This window comes from Rhinatrema bivittatum, chromosome 1 (assembly GCF_901001135.1).
Source record: "Rhinatrema bivittatum chromosome 1, aRhiBiv1.1, whole genome shotgun sequence".
Lineage (NCBI taxonomy): Eukaryota > Metazoa > Chordata > Amphibia > Gymnophiona > Rhinatrematidae > Rhinatrema > Rhinatrema bivittatum.
The window spans coordinates 456,901,181-456,921,326 of NC_042615.1; positions in this window are offsets into that span (position 1 = coordinate 456,901,181).

Below are 20,146 nucleotides of genomic sequence, written 5' to 3' on the forward strand. Positions count from 1 at the left end.
CTTGTCTTTTTCTTCAGTACTTCTGTCCTCGACGAGACAACCCACACCTAAGTCCTGCCGGCCCTGGCATCCAAGGGCTCAACCTGTGGGGAATGAGGGCTGGTATAGGTGAAGCTCCTGCCGGGTTGTCCTCACTAAATCCACCAGTCAGCGGCGAGATCCTTTGGGGGCCTTCCCTCAGTGGTAGTATCATCACTCATCCCGGTCCAAGGGTCCACAATCATAATAGTTTGCAAAGGCCATGGACTTGGTGGACTTGTCTGGCCTTTAGGCCATTCCAAGTTTGGCCCAATGTTTACAGCAGCAGCAGCAATGCATAGATGTTTTGTCTGCTACAGTCAAGCGCCTGGCTAACCGATGGAGCCTGCCTCCATGTCCAGGGGCCGTTGCCCCTCCCCCGGCGATGTCTCCACCATCTCCACTCTTACATTTGCCTGCTGCACCGCGTTACGCTGGGTATCCGAAACAATGCCGAAGGTTCTTGAATCATTGCTTTATGAGGTTCTCCCTCCAACTCATGCAATTCCCTAGCGACCAGGTTAAGACTACATTCATCCTATCCCTACTGGAAGGCAAAGCCCTGGCCTGGGCCTCTTCACTGTGGGAATGCGGGGATACCATCCTGCACAGGTTTGCCCAAACTTTCCGTCAGGTGTTCAGTGAGCCAGGATGCCAGTCTACCGCCACTTCTGAACTGCTCCACCTCCATCAGGGTTCTCGTATGTTGGCCGAATATGCAGTGGAGTTCCGCAGCCTGGCTTCAGAAATGGACTGGCGGGAGGATAGCCTGCGGAGTATTTTCCGCGAAGGACTGGTCTCACGTATAAAAGACGAATTGGGCGCACGAGAGCTCCAAGAGGAACTGGAGGCACTAATCGATCTGGCAGGTCGAATAGATCAGCGTTTTCAGCAGCGCTTGAAAGAACTGAAGCTGGCTAGTCGAGCGGTTCCTTTGGCACCATCCGTTTCTCGTCCCCTGGTCTCACCAGCCACTCCCGCGATTTTGCCGGTGTGCAATGAAAAGCCCATGCAGTTGTGTCGAAGCCGTTTAACCACGGAGGAAAAGCAGCACCACAGATCCCTAGGACTTTGCCTGTACTGTGGTAGCCACCTGTTAGCCCAATGCCCAGAACATCCGGGAAACTCTCGGGCCTAGGTGTACCGGGGAGCTGACCCTAGGCTGCATCAATCCCGCTCCGAATGCACGGTACCAGTGACGCTCCAGTTTACCGGGGGATCCTTCACAACCCTGGCCTTCATTTACTCCGGGGCTGGAGGAAACTTCATTCTGGCTGAACTTGTGCATCAACTGCAACTTCCAGTGATTTGTCGCACCCCACCATTACTGGTTTTCTCCATCCAGGATGACCCTCTACCTGATCGAGTCTCCCTGCTCGTTCTTTTCCCGCAAATTCTCCCCCACGGAAAAGAACTATGGGATCAGGGACAAAGAGCTCTTGGCTATAAAGATGACATTTGAAGAATGGAGACAGTGGTTGGAGGGGGCGCAACACCCCATTACAGTCTACACTGACCACAAAAATTTAGAATATCTTAGCAAAGCACTAAAGAATGCCCGGGCAGATGCCCTGTCCAGACTTCATGACGCGGAAGATACAGCGGACTTACCTAGTTATATCTTGGACCCTGCCAAGATCCTACTGGCGTTCACTGACACCGTGTCTCAAGGGAAGATGGTGGTCCCACTCCACCTCTGACCCAAAGTCCTAACTTTGGCTCACGACTCGCTGCCGGACACCCGGGCAGGACTCGTACCTTGGAACTGTTATCCCATTACTATTGGTGGTCCCGAATGGCTCAAGACGTCCAAGCCTATGTCAGTTCCTGTCCGACTTGTGCACAACAGAAACCACTTCCCGGTCAGCCGTGGGGACTCCTACAGCCTCTTCCAGCTCCTCGTGAACCGTGGACCCACATCTCCATGGACTTTGTGGTAGACCTACCCTCTTCCCACGGCAACCAGGTGAAATGGGTAGTAGTCGACCAGTTTTCTAAGATGGCGCATTTCGGGCCCCTACCCAAGCTCCCATCGGCTCCCGAGCTGGCAGGACTATTCACCCAGCATATCTCCCGTCTTCATGGCTTTCCTCAGCACATCGCATCTGACTGTGGTCCTCAATTCACAGCTAAGTACTGGCACGCCATATGTAAAAAGTTTGGCATGCAATTGGACTTCACCACCGCTTTTCATCCTCAGGGGAACGGGCAAGCTGAACGGATCAATTGGGGATTGAAGACTTTCATCCGCTTTTTCGTGGGGAGTTGTCAGAATGATTGGGCAATGTTATTGCCTTGGACGGAGTTCTCGCACAATTCACATGTGCACTCAGCTACTGGAACTTCTTCCTTCCAAGTCATTTATGGCAAGCAACCTAGACCGCCCTTGCCCCTAACTGTGCCATCTCCGGCAGCCCAACTCACTGCCCAACAACTGCATGAGTTATGGGACACCACCAATGTTAACCTTCTAAAGGCTGACAACACTGCCAAGCGCATGTCGGATAGACATCGTCGCCCTGCTCCACTCTTTAGCCCAAGGGGCCTGGGTTTGGCTCAGCACCCATCACCTTCACCTTTGGGTCCTGTCGATAAGGCTGGCTCCAAGGTACATTGGACTATTTCCTGTCAGCAAGCGTCTATTTCCGGTGATTTACCATCTGCGTTTTCCCACCAGTCTGAGGATAAATAACTCCTTTCACTTATCCCTATTGAAGCTCTTAGTGCTCTCTCCGTTTCATGCCACTCCACCCAAGACCCCAGAGGTCATCTCTGCAGAAGATCCTGTCTACCAAGTCCGGGAAATTCTGGATGTTCGTTGAAACCACAGATGCTGGGAGTATTTGATCTCCTGGGAAGGTGTTGCGTCCGTCAGTCGCAGACGGCTATGACTGCTCTGCCTCACCTCTTTTTTACCCTTTTCCTCCTCCCTCGGAAGGATGGCTGCCTCCGCTGCTGTTTGCCGAAACCCTCAGCGTCTCCAAGCCAGCATGGGCATCCCTGTCCGCCATGCTTCTTCCTGAGGCCTCCTAGGGCGCGTGCATGCTCCCTACATTTTTTAATACGTCATGGCGGGAACCTCGGGGGCGGCCCCACCACATGACGTCAGTACCTCCGGGTATTTAAACCTCCGCTCCGCTCCAATTCAACGAGTTAGCAAGGACTTCAGTTTTGCTACTCTGATCGCTTCTAAGCTGCTTGCTTGGATTCAACATTACCATCCAGGGTATCTCACTCCTACAGAAGCTCTGGGTACCCGCTCCTCGGGGGCCTCTCCCTTCTACTCGCCATCTGGGGTTAATATGCCTATCCTTAAGGACACCCACTCCTCGAGGGTCCTGTCTGCTTTCTTTCAGGAATCCTCAATGTTCCTAGGTACTCGTTCCTCGAGGGCCTACTCTACTCGGGGTATCCTGCATCTCAGACCTTGGGTCCCTCTCTTCATTAAACTACCGAAGGAAGTTATCAGCACTGCTACTCTGAGTATCACTACATTCCAGCTCTCTTCATTCCACCCTTCAGGTGCTTGGCTTATCCCGCGCTGCGGAACACTGCCACACCTTTGCTACATCTGGGTGAGACCACCAACTACAGAGACTGTCTGAGCTTACTGTGTTATCACTGGACTACAGTACTGTCCGTTCCTTGGGCAAGATTCAACTCTTCAACAGCAGTATAATAAAGCTTTCTTTCCTCAGTGTCAGCTTACTAGAGTCTATTCAATCATTGTGGTTCCCCACGGGGCCCCTCCCCATGGGAGGAGTCATTGCCACTTCGACCAAGAGTCCACAATATGCCACAAACCCAACAGAAGGATTTGGTCCTGAAGAGAACTCCTGGGTGCCATCATCAAATATCTTGGATAAATCTGCTCCAGCACTTTCATCGCACTCACCTCAGCAAGCCCGGCCCTTCTGTGAGGGAACATAAGGGGGGGTACTGTTGCGGCTCCCGGCCACGGCTGGTCCCCCTACCTTCCTCATTGCCAGTCGCCACCATCGCCCGACATGGCGTGCCCCGCTCCGGGGCTGGCCGACTGCGGCTTCACACATGGCAATGAACGCCAGCTTCCTCCGTCCAGCGGGACTCTCCCTAGGCGAGCATGGGAGACTCCGCCCTTTATAGTAGCTGTGGTGGGAAACCTCGGCCTGGCCCAGATGGATGAATTCAATCCAGAGGGGTATTTAAAGCCTGCATCAGTCTCCAGCTCCTTGCCTTTGCAACAGGTTGTCTCCTCAGAGTGCTAGTTGCTGTTCCTGACATCTTCAGTTCCTGTTTCTGATTCTGATCCTGATCCTGGTTCAGTTCCTGTTCCTGTCCTTGGTTTCCTGAGTCTTGTCCCAGCGTTCCAGTTCCTGCTTTCCTGCCTTTGCCTCCATTCCTGATTCCGGTCTCCTTCTCATCCTCCAGTTCCTGTGATTCCCTCCTCGGCTTGATCTCCTGGTTTGATCTCGGCTTGTCTTCTCGTCTCTGCCTGTCTGCTGCCCGTCTCGACTCTTGGCCTGGTTCCTTGTCCTTGCTTGCCTGCTGCCTGCTCCGGATCCTCAGATTGGACTCTTTCCGCACCTCCGCTGCCTGCCTTGATCCGGACCTCTGGCCTTGTCTTCTTCTTCAGTACTTCTGTCCTCGACGAGGCAACCCACACCTAAGTTCTGCCAGCCCCGGCACCCAAGGGCTCAACCTGCGGGGAACAAGGGCTGGTAAAGGTGAAGCTCCTGCCGGGTTGTCCTCACTAGCTCCATCAGCCAGTGGCAAGATCCATTGGGGGCCTTCCCTCTGGTAGTATCATCACTCGTCCAGGTCCAAGGGTCCACAATCATAACAGTTCATTCCTTCATGTTTTTTCTCCCTTTTTTTTTTAGATTGATTGAAGGGAATAATTTAATTTTGATGCCACCACTCATTGGACAATGGAGAATGTCTAAGCACAATAGGTAATTTGATTGGTTATTGTATTATGACAGCCAAATTTAAATAGACATCACTTGTTCAGGTACTGTCATAAGAAATTTATGTTGGTAGATTAGTGAGTCACCATATAGAGATGTGGATGTTATATGGAGTTCAGAAAAGGTTGTATAAATTAGTAAGTATGTATATAGCTTTTTCTCAAGAAGAATGAGACCTTGATGTAGTGGAAATAATTTTATTTGATTTAGACAAGCTCTGATGCAGCAGTAATATGGCCACACTGGTATTTACTTCCATTTTCATCTGTTGGGAATTTTTCACCTGCTCATAAGATCTTAAAGGTTCATTGACATCTGACAAATAAAGATCTAAGATAAGTGATTTTTTTTAAATTTTCAAGAATAATTGTTACTATATAAATAAAACATGATGGTCTGGATTTTAAAAGCTCTATTCGCGTAAGTCACTTTACGCGTGCCGGGCCTATTTTATAAAGGCCCAGCAACACACGTAAAGCCCCAGGATGCGTCTAACTCCCGGGGATTTATTAAAGGGGTGGTCCAGAGGTGGGGCAGGGCCAGAGGCCTCCAACACAGCGGCCATTTGCAGCTGTGTCGGAGGCTCGTGTGCTGGCAGGTTGCTGGCGCACGTAACCTGCGCCTGCCTCCAGGCAGGCGCAAAAGGTTAGATAAACATTTTGGGGGAGGTTAGAGTAGGGCTGGGGGGGGGGGAAGGTTAGGGTAAGGGGTGGGAAGGTTAGGTTAGGGGGAAGGGAAGGGAAGGGGGAAGGGAATGGGAATGGGGGAAGCCCGCGGGCGTCGGTGCACACAAGGTGCACTAGTGACCACCGCCTTGCCCGTGCTGACCCCTGATTTTATAACTTGCACGCGCAAGTCATAAAATCGGGCATACTTATGTGCTCGCTGGGTAGCGCACGCACATGTATGCCAGCGCACAGGTCTTAAAATCTACCGCATTGTATATAGTGCTTCTGTAGTTATCTTTATATAGAAAGCTTTCTGCAGCAGTTCTTGCTTTAAAAGCCTTTGTATGTTCATTTCATGAAAGATTCTAATCATTTCCCATTGGAATTTTCTACTTTATCAAATCAAAATTGATTCTGAACATCTGATACACATGACTATTGCTTAGATAAAGAACTCAAACAAGCAACAAACTCTAAAAACTCACAAAGACACTGTGTGAGTGTACCAGCCATGAACAATGCGCAATTCATCCCTTTAATAATGCTCTGTTTCCCCTTCCGACAAATAATTTCATCAGTATACAATACAAGGTTTCAGTCAGAAGAACTGACAAATTGGACACTTTCTTGGCTTGATGCCATTGTCTCAGAACTAAACATGTGGCCTTTTCTTTTTCCCTCGAGATTTCTCACACTGAACCCTGGAGAGGGAACACACACTTCTATCAATACTAGATTATCTGATCAAAATCTCAGAGACTTTCTGTTTGTGTCAGAGAAGGGTTTCTGTCTTCCTTCTTTCCTTTGCTGGATGGAGAATTTGGGGAAAAATTTAAGGAAATGATTGGATAGTGTCACAAGATTTATCTGCCACATTTTATTTATTTATTTATTTTGAACTTTTATATACCGACATTCATGTCAAAGTTACATATCACATCGGTTTACAGTGAAACGGAAATTGCATAAAAGCATTACATACAACAGGGGTTACATATAATTGGGATTCAGGCTGATAATTACAGGAGATTAAATACATTCTGCTAATATATTATTCAAAAGAAGAACATAACAATAATAAATATAACAAAGAACAAAATAAATAGTTAATTAGGACCTGGCAAACATATTTGGTAAGGTGTACAACTTTTGGAAGTCCACAGAAGTTTCAAAAGCTGTCTATGTGATCAGAACAGCAGAGCATGTATTATTTTTCTCTGTGCCCAGATGGAGGGATGGACAAACAGGCACTATCTCCCCTTAATGCGTTTACTGACTGTTACACAAAGGACCACATAAAAATGAAATCATGCATAGATGATAAAAGGGCAGTCATCAGAGTCAGGAGTTCTACAACAGGAAATACTAACATTGACTGGTATTGGTAACAAAAAAGGTGTAGTTTTCATTGATCAAAAAGTGGGATGTAATGGCCAACAGCTTTCTGTCCAGGCTGCATGCATACCTAACCGTTAGTTAAATTAAAAGAGTTGGCCCATTTCATGGTCAAAGCAATATAAGTGTTCATGAGGTGCAGTTATTCTAATGATGCCGTTCCACAGAAGAGAAGAAAAACCAAACGGAAATGCCATGGTGGAACTTTAAATCACTATATAAAGCAACAGGCCAAGGAAAAGGAGGGATTATTATGCCCAAAATACTCCTTTCCTTTATTATTCATCTTCTTCTTGACCTTGTATGTACTTTCATCTGCTTCTCTTCGTAGTCTGGCATCATCTGCTTTTCATCTTAGCATTGACTTGCAAGCTTTGACAAGATGCATGGATCCAGATCTTTTTGCCTTTGACTTTCATAGCTGTGGGTGTGGTGAGTAGATGAGGGCCCTCCCAGTAAGATTCGAGGTTAGTTCCCTGAAGGAAATTCCAGATCAGAACACTGTCACCAGGCTATATTCTATGTCTGATGTTCACTCTAGGTTTTGGTGATGCAACACTGACCTGTCAAGATATCTTAGAAATAGCTTCAGTTAATACTTTGCAATAAGAAATCATTTAATCTGTTAAAAGAGACATGTCACACTCAATCAAGTCTACTCATGGAACAGGGGGTGTTGGTATTAGGGATGTGAATCGTGTCCTCGATCGTCTTAACGATCGATTTCGGCTGGGAGGGGGAGGGAATCGTATTGTTGCCGTTTGGGGGGGTAAAATATCGTGAAAAATCGTGAAAAATTGTGAAAAATCAAAAAAACGTAAAATCGCAAAACCGGCACATTAAAACCCCCTAAAACCCACCCCCGACCCTTTAAATTAAATCCCCCCACCCTCCCGAACCCCCCCCCCCAAATGACTTAAATAACCTGTGGGTCCAGCGGCGGTCCGGAACGGCAGCGGTCCGGAACGGGTTCCTGCTACTGAATCTTGTTGTCTTCAGCCGGCGCCATTTTCCAAAATGGCGCCGAAAAATGGCGGCGGCCATAGACGAACACGATTGGACGGCAGGAGGTCCTTCCGGACCCCCGCTGGACTTTTGGCAAGTCTTGTGGGGGTCAGGAGGCCCCCCCCAAGCTGGCCAAAAGTTCCTGGAGGTCCAGCGGGGGTCAGGGAGCGATTTCCCGCCGCGAATCGTTTTCGTAGGGAAAATGGCGCCGGCCATACGCGTATGGCCGGTGCCATTTTCTGTACGGAAAATGGCGCCGGCAGGAGATCGACTGCAGGAGGTCGTTCAGCGAGGCGCCGGAACCCTCGCTGAACGACCTCCTGCAGTCGATCTCCTGCCGGCGCCATTTTCCGTACGAAAACGATTCGCGGCGGGAAATCGCTCCCTGACCCCCGCTGGACCTCCAGGAACTTTTGGCCAGCTTGGGGGGGCCTCCTGACCCCCACAAGACTTGCCAAAAGTCCAGCGGGGGTCCGGAAGGACCTCCTGCCGTCCAATCGTGTTCGTCTATGGCCGCCGCCATTTTCGGCGCCATTTTGGAAAATGGCGCCGGCTGAAGACAACAAGATTCAGTAGCAGGAGCCCGTTCCGGACCGCTGCCGTTCCGGACCGCCGCTGGACCCGCAGGTTATTTAAGTCATTGGGGGGGGGTTCGGGAGGGTGGGGGATTTAATTTAAAGGGTCGGGGGTGGGTTTTAGGGGGTTTTAGTGTGCCGGCTCACGATTCTAACGATTTATAACGATAAATCGTTAGAATCTCTATTGTATTGTGTTCCATAACGGTTTAAGACGATATTAAAATTATCGGACGATAATTTTAATTGTCCTAAAACGATTCACATCCCTAGTTGGTATAGGAGACCCAGAAACTACTTCAAATGGACTCATTTGTTGTTTGGGTTGTTGTACCCCTAATACGGAGTACGGTTGCAGGGAATAACTCTGGCCAGGGTAACCCATTTTCATCTGTAGCTCTAGCCAATGTAGTTTTCATTTTCATCCATTCTACTTGTCCGGATGACTGGGGGTGGTATGGGCAATGGAGTCTGAGTTTCATACCCATGGCAGTAGTTACTTGTTCAATTACTGCATTATGAAATTCAGGTCCTTGATCATTATCAATATACTCAAGTATACCCCACCTAGATATATATTCTTTCAACAGAATATTTGCCACTGTGGCAGTTGTGTTAGCGTACGTAGCTAAGCCTCATCCCATTTACTGAAATGGTCCACAATAGCTAAATAGTACTGGTTACGATGGGCCCATGGCATATGTATAAAATCCACTAGCAGGTGCACATATTGGCCCCATGGCAGAGGTGCAGGCTGTTGAGGAAGATTAGTTCCAGAAGCATCATTTTGCTTAGCACAAATTAAACAGTTCTGCATAAACTTTACTGTAATTGGTCCAACCCCAGGGGCCATATCATACCTTAAGGAAGGATGAAAGCATTCAGTCAATAAGCATCATGTTATAGAATTTTCGCTATCCTTTGTGGAGGATCCTGCCTGCACTGCTGGCGCTGCAGTTCTCAGCCACTTCCTGCCTCCATGCAGCAATACCTGTTTGTCTGTGCTTCTAATGACAGACTAAAACAGCATAGCACCAATAACTGCCACAAAAGCGGAAATGAATGCAGAAAAATCCTGTGTGGAAGGAGGAAAATCAGAGCTTCAAATTTTCTCTGATAAGATGAAAAAACTAAAAATTAAAAGTTGAATTGCTGTGGAACTTCAGCCCAGTATAACTGTTCATGCAGCCATCTTGCACCTGGTAACCCTCAAGTTTCAACATTTAAAAATCAGTTTGGATTACCCTTATACTTAAGGGTTGCCAGCTGGATCTAGATTTTAAAAACAGGCCCTGGTTTTTCTCCACAGCCTACATGAACTTTTAAATATGGTATCTCTATTGATTTCCCTAAGAAAAGCAAGACTACAACTACATTTTATTGATTTATTAATTGCTTTAGATTTATATTCCGCTTTTTTCACTTTTTTCAGCACTTCAAAGTAGATTACATTCAGGTACTGTAGGTATTTCCCTATCCCCAGAGGGCTTACAATCTAAGGGGGTCATTTATCAAAGTTCTATATGCCGTTTTCGCATGCGAAAATGTCTTTAATGTATGCGAAAGCATCATAACGCATGGTGCGATGCAAATCAGAAAAAGGAGAGGAGTTTGGGCCAAGTGGGCTGGGTTCACAATTTTGCAAAGTCATATCGCATGGCTTTTAACTACACCTTTTTCATTTGCGTAAAGCCGTGTGATATGGTTTTATCTCGCTTTGCAATGTTTTCACAAATAATGTTTTAAGTATTTTAAGCCGCTGGAGAGACAGCCTAGCTATCAGGGCCCTCATGAGAGAGAGAGTATGAGGGCCCTGATAGCTAGGCTGTCTCTCCAGCAACTAAAATGGTCCCCCCAGTTGTTGTATGTAGGAAATACAACAATTCTGGCACTTATCGCAAAGTGCGAAAAAGTTATCGCAGTTTGCGCTAATACCTATGCGAAGTGCTAAGATAGTGCACTTTGTGATAAACTGCCTATTACTATAAAACACACCCCTTGTCCTATCACATGCAATATTTAGTGCATTTTGATAAATCCAGGCCTAAGTTTGTACCTGAGGCAAAGGAGGGTAAAGTGAGTTGCCCAAGGTCACAAGGAGTGACAGTGGGGCTTGAACCCTAGTCTCCTGGTTCATAGCCCACTGGTCTAACCACTAGGTTGCTACTCCTCCACTCTGTACATATAGATATTGGAGTAAAAAATATTGGGGTAGATTTTAAAAGGAGCGCGCGTGTACATATACGCCCAATTTTATAACATGCACGTGCATAATGATGGAGGATTAAGAGAAAGGAACATAAGCTTAACTGACTTTGATAGGGTTAGAAAGAGAGATCCTGCAGGCAGTCAAGTCTGTACAGCTGCCAGCTGGGATATATCTTTAGCTAGAGCAGTTCTTATGGAAGCAACTGGGCAGATTGGGTGGGCCAATAGGTCTTCCTCCTCCATCAGGTACTATTTTACTCTGTTTTTCCATTTGTATCTATGGAGCTAAGATGTATAAGTAGTTGTTAAGTGTTTTAAAAGGTGTTTCTGAGAACTGTACTGTAAGAAACACAAAATCTAAGAATATGATGGAAGATATGGACCATTAAGCCTATATAGTCTACTCAGTTTTATTCCTGCTGCAATGCCACAGAGCCTATCTGATCTTTGGCTTTTCCTCTTTTCCTCTCAAGAAAAGGACCTCTGTGCTTACCCCATACTTTCTTGAATTCTATTAATGCTTTTGTTAAAAGCCATTATTTGTCCACTGGGGGCTTGTGTCCATAACCTGGAGAGTTTCATGTGCTACCAACTGAGCTAGCTGGGCTGATAAAAGTCAACTAGTACTGATTTTTTTCTTATCTGTATTCTTGGGATTTGAACAAACACCTTCTGGCTGGGAGGTGTGATGATGATACTACCATCATGCTGCTGGCATATGAAAGTGTGACTTCATGCCCATAAAGCCCATAATTTGAGCTGACATCAGCTTTTGACTACTTCCAGATGTTGGTGGCATTGTAAAGGTAACTCCTAATCTGCATATTTGCTGAAAATCATTTTCATATTTGATATAATAAAAAAAAATCCAGCTTTAAAAAAATAAATCTTTCCACAACATTGTACAAAAGTCTGCAGAACTCTTCGATGGATTTAAAATTCCTTTGGATTTTTTCACAAATTCAGAAATGGTTACAATTTATCTGTGTTCCTGTACTTGTTTCTCTGTAGGGCAATTTAAGACTTTCATACTATATCTTAACAAAGAAATCTTCATTGAAAACTGGGAAATTATTTTCCAAATGCTAATGAGTCAAAGCAATTTTATTTACAGGAGAGAGAGGCTAGCAGTCAGCATCACGTTTGCTAAAGTCTGGTATGCACTATATGAATGGGGCTCATTCATTGTGCCTTTCCAGCTTTTTAACATCATCTTGAAAAAAAAATGAATTATCCATTCTTTTGGCCATGTGCCGTTATAATATTTCCCTGTCTCCAGTTTGAAAGAATGACATTAGCATTTATCCAGTAGCATTGCCTTTCAGATACACAGATTACTGACATTGGGCTTTTCCATTTACCATTTATTTCTTTTCAAATTAAGAAAGCTGATGGTGACAAGGACAAAGCAACTTTACTATAGTATGTTGAAATCTCTCTATTGGCATGTTTCACCAAGCTGAAGATTTAAATCTGAGTAGATAAAAGACTGTCTTCTGTCACTAAACTAATTGATATTTAAGTACCTTTTGTAAGCCCTCCTCTCCTTCTGAACACTGACCAACTTGTTGCAGAGTTGGGAAACACGGATTCTGTTATGGTATCCCTAAGAGAATCACATTCACACTCAAGGTGTTGTATTCCAGAAAAAATATAGTTTACTGAATAACATCAAAGTTCAATAGGTATGAAAGTAAATACATTCCATAATACAAAAATCAAAAACAGCAAAATCCACCGTTCTTCAAATTCCACAGATAACACAAGTATAAGCAAACTCCCTTATGCTGCTTAAGTACAGTTCAACACTAGTAATGAATGTCAAAAAAACCGTGATCCTAAAAGTAAGTAGAAGTTTTAGTAAGGATGTAAAGCAAGAACTTTGTATTGAGGGAGTGACCATACCAATAGTGGCTGAGGCACCTAATTTAGGGGTGGTTCAGGATTCAAGGTTAGCTATGAAGCTACAAATACAGGGGTACGTTTTAAAACACAGCGCGCGCATACTTTTGTTCGCGCACCAGGCGCGAACAAAAGTACGCCGGATTTTATAAGATACACATGTAGCCGCGCGCGCGCTGCCCGTTCCCTCCGAGGCCGCTCTGAAATCGGAGAGGCCTCGGAGGGAACTTTCCTTCCGCCACCCCCACCTCTGTCGCACAAGTTACGCCTGCTCAAGGCAGGCGTAACTTTGCGCGCACCGGGCCGGCTGCCGCGCACCATGTTCCAGTCCGGGGGCTGGTCCGGAGGCCGCGGCCACGCCCCCGGAACACCCCCGGGCCGAAACCACACCCACGGCACTGCCCCCAGATGACGCGCCGACCGCGTCACGCCCCCCGACACTCCCACCCCAAGAAAGCCCTGGGACTTACGCTCATCCTGGGGCTTTGCACGCGCCAGAAGCCTATGCAATATAGGCTCGGCGCGCACAGGGGTGTTTTAAAAGGGTTATGCGCGTAACCCTTTTTAAAATCCGGCCCACAGAAAGTAGCTAAAGTGGCATTTTCGAGGTTACGTTTGGTCCGTCAGTTGAAACCGTTTTTACCTATACCAGATTTCAGAATCGCGGTACAATCTTTAGTAATAAGTAAAATTGACTATTGTAATGCTTTCTATGTGGGGTTACCTCAGAAATCAGTAAGGGTACTACAATTGGTTATGAATGATGCACAAGATTGATTATGGGAACTCACCCCCCCATGAGCATATAAATCCAATTCTGCACCAATGTTATTGATTGCCAGTGAATAATAGAATTAATTTTAAAATGTTGGTTCTGTTGTTTAAGGCTGTGCATATCAGTGGCATAACCAGAATTGATTTTTTGGGTGGGCTGTAGGCATGCAGATCTGAGACCTACTAGTTGTTTTCTTATTGATAAATAATGCCATATACTGCACCCTAGAATGGCTTTCTAAGTAATTTGCAACAGCCATTATGCATCATGCATGAAACTTTAAAACATTTTACCTCAATTATTTCAAGCACCTACCAGCATTAAAAATTCCTTATTAATCAGATTTTATATTTATTGCAGTTTATAAATGCACAAGTATAGAAAACAATCAGATCTAATCATGTAATAAAACAAAAATTTATGTATTCTTTTGTCTCCTAACTTTAAAAAAAAAACTCAAGACATGGTTGTTCGGTCAAGCCTTCCCCTATTCCTAGACTAGCATTACTTTTACAGAATCTAAACTAGCATTTCTTTGCAAAACCTAGACAAGCATTACGTTCACATAAGCATGACATAGTTTAGAAGTAGGCCATTCAAGCCTTCCCACATACTTATCAGTATTTAGTATTTATTATTGATCTCTCCCCCTCTTCATTCTCAATTCCCAGTTGTATTCCCTTGTTTTATTGTAACCTTTTTCTTCATCTAGTTATGGTTTAATGTTTATTGTTATTGTTAAGATCTTTGTTCTCTGTAAATCGAGTTGATTTGATTTGTATCAAGAAAGTCGGCATAAAAAAAGCTCTAAATAATAAATAAATAAATAAAATGAGCCATCTTTGCAGAAAACCAGAAATCTTCATAAATAGAATAAAATATAATTAATCATCAGAACAAGTGCAGCGCAGAGCTATGGCAATTCACATTACAACTAACATGAAAAAAGATTTCAAATTCTGGTGTCACCTCAGCAAAAAATAATCCTCCACTGCTATTTTGTGAAGTAACACAAACTCTTGCAAAGAAAGAGGCATCTAGAACCTTGCCATACAGTCACAGCACTGACTCACAGGATTCAAATAACAGCAACCTTATGAAAAAGCAAGCATTGCAAATACTACACCAGGGCCTAGAACATTAATACATCACCTACGGAATAACAGAACAAGCTGGACTACCACTACAGAGAAACTGCACGCTAGCAGAAATACTGCATTTCAGTCACGAACACAGGCAAAACAGAGACCGTTCTAATATAGAAATAAGAGATCACAAATTAGAAACAGAAACATGCAGATAAAACCAAAATAGAAAGCCTGAGAAACTAAAGTCTCGGAACAGTGGAATACTGAAAAAAGAGCAAAATACAAAAATATAAGAAATGCACATTCCCAAAGATGGCATATCTAACATCTCAAAATATTTTTTTTTTTACCTTTGTTGTCTGATCTTTGTATTTTTCTAATCAGTTGGTCCTGGTCTTTTTTAACCCTTGTCACTCATTTCCTAATTCCTTTTCAGTGTCTTTCTTCTACTATTGTCTTCTTCCCTTCCACACACACACTTTCTCTCACAGACTCCCTCACGCACTCAAGCTCTCACTCTCATATGCTCTCCCCCCACACAAACAAGCTCACATTCTCTGCAGACACATACAAGCTCTCACTTTCTCACCCCTCCCTAGGCTTACATTCTTATGCACACACAGACGTACATCCAGGCACCCATTCTCACCCAGACTCCCATTCTCACCCACAAACCGATGCTCCTATTCTCACCCACACATACACATATTCAAGCTCCCATTCTCACGCACACATACACACATTCAAGCACTCATTCTCACCCACACACACAAACCCAGACTCCCATTCTCACCCACATTCTCATTCGCACCCACACATACACATATTCAAGCTCCCATTGTCACCCACTCACAAACACAGACGCCCATTGTCACCCACACATATGCACATTTAAGGTCCCATTCTCACCCACATATACACACATTCAAGCACCCATTCTTACCCACATATTCAAGCTCCCATTCTCACCCATATATACACATATTCAAGCTCCCATTCTCACCCACACACACAAACTCAGACTCCCATTCTCACCCATATTCTCATTTTCACCCACACATACACATATTCAAGCTCCCATTGTCACCCACACATACACACATTCAAGCACCCATTCTTACCCACATATTCAAGCTTCCATTCTCACCCACACATACACATTCAAGCCCGCGCACAGCTTCTGCTTCCTCCCCCTCCCAAGCAGGAAGATCAGTTGGCCTCTCCTGCTGCCACCAGCCTCCTGCTATCTTTGGGCCATACGGTCCACGATCTTCCTGCTTGGGGGGGGAGGGGGAGGAAGCTGAGTGTGGTGCTTCTGCTCCCTCCCCCCCCCCCCCCCAAAAAAAAATAGGAAGATCGGCCTTGCAGGTCCTGTGCTCCACTTCTAGTTCCAGTTGGATGGGCCTGGGTCCAAATTGGGTGGGGAGCTGCCCACTCAGGCCCACCCATGGCTATGCCACGGGTGTATATTGAAGATAATTCATTGTCTGAATTAGTTAAACCTTATATTAAAACCCAAATTTTACATTCGTAGAAGCAAAAAAAAGAAATTCACTTTCCCAAAAAATGTATATCACAATCTCTAAAATGTCAAAATATATATTTTTTTACTTGTGTTGTCTAATCTTTATATTTTTAATCAGTTGGTTCCAGTCTCTTTTTTCCACTTTCCCCTTGTTGGTCTTTTCCTAATTTCTTTAAAAGGGTCTCTCTTCTCTTTTTGTTTCTTCTCTCTCTTACATCTTTTTCCCTTCCTCCCTCCCAGACAAATGCACACACTAGCTCACTCTCTTAAGCTGCCCATACATACACACTAGAGATGTGAAGCGGAATCGGTTCGGTTCCGGTTCTGATTCAAATCTTATAATTTTTATCGTCCAGCCCGATTGGTTTTTTGTTTATAAGCTATGCCCGATCCGATAAACAAAAGCCCACCCTGACCCTTTAAAATCGACCCCTTAGCCTCCCCCACCCTCCCGACCCCCCCCCCCCCTCAAAAATGTTTTAAAATTACCTGGTGGTCCAGTGGGGGCGCGGGGAGCAATCTCCCGCTCTCGGGCCGTTGGCTGCGCTAATAAAAATGGCACCGATGGCCTTTTGCCCTTAAAATGTGACAGGGTATCCGTGCCATTGGCCGGCCCCTGTCACATGGTAGGAGCACTGGATGGCGCCATTTTTATTAGTGGCAGCCGACGGCTCGAGAGCGGGCGATCGGTCCCGGGGCTTCCACTGGACCACCAGGTGATTTTAAAATGTTTTGGGGGGGTTTGGAAGGGTGGGGGAAGGTAAGGGATTAGTTTTAAAGGGTCGGGGTGGATTTAGGGGTTGTTTTGGTGTGCTGATTTTCCCGCCCCCCTCCCAAATAACGCCCGTTAGTGGACACAAACCCGATTAAAGATTTTTCACGATAAATCGGGGAATTTCTATTGTATTGCACTCTTTAATGATTTTTGATGATTTAAAAAAATATCGGACGATATTTAAAATCGTCAAAAAATGATTCATATCCCAAATACACACACAAGCTCTAAAAATGCTCTCCTACACATATAAGCTCTCACACACTATCCTGCACACAATTTGTTGAAACAAAATCTTTTAAAGGAACCAAATTCTAGGGATTATAAATATCAAGAAACACGAAATAAGCCTTTTCTATTAAAGGCCCTAAGATATGGAATAAAATTTCTAATAATCTGAGGAAATTGGAGGAGTTGACATTTTTTAGGAAAATTTTTAAAAAGGATCTTTTTAAACAGGCTTATGGGGTATAATATGAAAATTTTTTAAATATTGGAAATGTCTGTGTTGTGAAAATTTATATATGTTTTGCTTTGTAAGCCTCATACATCAACAATGTTAAATACTGTGGGTTTTAAATATAACAAATAAAATTAAAAAAACTAGGAATTCCAAGTCTTCCAAAAAGTCCTTTATCTCTTTGGTCTCAAAAGAAGCATTTCAGATAGGGGTGTGCATTTGTTTCATCCATTTTTTTTCTGCTCTTTCTTTAAAGTTCCTCTGTTCAAAATCTGGTTTCTTAGGCTTTCTATTTTGGTTTTGTCTAATGTTTCAGTTTCTAAATTTTTTTTAAACTTTTTATTTGTAACTTTATAAAACTTAACACCATTGAACATAAAAACAGTTGACACATCAGATATTACAGATATATATCCACATACTCATTACAGAAATTCGAGCTACAATTGTCCCTGCCAACTCCATTATGGTCTTCAAATGGCTTGATATCTATTGGTCTGATTCTTCAAGGAAAAACTAAGTTTCTCCATAAGAGCAATATCCAACATCTTAAATTCCCAGCATGAAATGGTAGGAGAACTTTTCCATTGTTGAGCCACAGTGGGTAAACAAGGGACCCACCAGCTTTCTATAGCCTTTCATCGCCCATCTATTAGACCACCTCTGCATCAGAAAGAGAACAGGGTCAACCTGCAAACTTTGCCCACATATATCGCGAATATAATCAGCCACCTGAACCAAGAATGCTAGAACTTCTGGGCAATCCCACCACATGTGGTAAAAGGTACTGGTTTAACCACACTCTCTCCAACAGGTTGAACTAATACTGCTGAACTTAGCAAAAAAAGCTGGAGTGAGGTAAATCCGGTTAAGCAATTTATATTGCAACTCCTGCCCCTTGTAACAGATAGTGATTTGTCGGGACCTTGTCCAATTTGATTTCCAATCCAAACTATCTAGTGCTGCACCCATACAGAGAAGGGCTACCAAAATGATAAGGGGAATGGAACAACTCTCCTATGAGGAAAGACTAAGGAGGTTAAGACTTTTCAGCTTGGAGAAGAGACGACTGAGGGGGGATATGATAGAAGTGTTTAAAATCATGAGAGGTCTAGAACGGGTAGATGTGAATCGGTTATTTACTCTTTCGGATAGTAGAAAGACTAGGGGGCACTCCATGAAGTTAGCATGGGGCACATTTAAAACTAATCGGAGAAAGTTCTTTTTTACTCAACGCACAATTAGACTCTGGAATTTGTTGCCGGAGGATGTGGTTAGTGCAGTTAATATAGCTGTGTTTAAAAAAGGATTGGATAAGTTCTTGGAGGAGAAGTCCATTACCTGCTATTAAGTTCACTTAGAGAATAGCCACTGCCATTAGCAATGGTTACATGGAATAGACTTAGTTTTTGGGTACTTGCCAGGTTCTTATGGCCTGGATTGGCAACTGTTGGAAACAGGATGCTGGGCTTGATGGACCCTTGGTCTGACCCAGTATGGCATTTTCTTATGTTCTTATGTTCATATCTGCATTCCATAACTGTATTATCTTGGGAGTGGTGTCTTTTCACAAAGAGCAGCCAGCATTGTTTTATATAAGACTGAAATTAGATGTTTCACTTTCCTTCTACAACTGAGCAGACCTTCTATACCCTTACACCCCTTAACCCCTGGGAATTCCCTAATTATCGCTGAAACATTTTTACATAGAGAGAAAAATAAATAGCGGGTCATATTCAGAATTTGAAATTCCTCTACCAGTTCCATGAATGGTTTAACACAGCCCTCATCTGCCAATTGCCCTAGGAATCTTAAACCCTCCGCTACCCAAATAGCTATATCAGGGGGAAACGTATGCATGGACAAATGCGGGTTACATGCTAAAGATGTCAAATAAGACCAGCTAGCACTCTGTGGGTTGCTAAAACGACTCACTGCTGCCCATATTTTAAGGGTGGTTGCAATGATAGGATTCCCACAAATCATCCATCTATAAGAATGTGATGTTGGCAGCATATGCAGCAATGATGCCAGGCTATACCATCTTGCCCTTTCATCTTCCAATGATAGCCAAGCCTGCAAAGCATCCGTTCTGAGCCTAACATGTAAACAAGACAACCTGCAAGTCCCGTAATACCACTGAAAATGAGGTAGCCCCAGACCCCTAGCCTCTCAAGGTTTAACAAATATGTTATACTTCAATCTAGGTGGCTTCCCCTACCATATAAAACTAGAGATTTACCCTCTTAAGTCTACAAAACCTGCATGGGTGCATGAAGTAATAGATCATCCTAGCTAAAATAGCCATTTTGATTGAGTTAAACCTCCCAAAAAGAGATACAATTAAAGAAGACCATCTTCTCAAATCTGCCCCTATTTTCTTCAAAATTGCTACATAATTATCCCTAAATAAGCTAGAATAGTCTAGCTAGATCCAAATGCCTAAATATCTAAAACCCATCTCTGCTCTCTTAAAAAGGTTTACCGTAGGAACAGTGCTCCATTCATGCCCCAAAAGCATCACGTCAGCTTTATTAACATTAATTAGATATCCGAAGAGTTCACCAAATTGCTCAATAAGAGCCATCAAGGCTGGCAACGTCATCCAAAACATCATCCGCATACAACAAAATTTTATGAGATACACCATGGTATGTTACCCCCCTCTATTCCCTGGGACCTTTGGATCACCTGAGCCATCAGTTCCAGTGCTAAATCAAAGAGTAGTGGAGAAAGAGGGCACCCCTGCCTAGTTCCCCTCTCAATAGCGAAAGAGTTGGATATCACCCCATTAATCACTCTC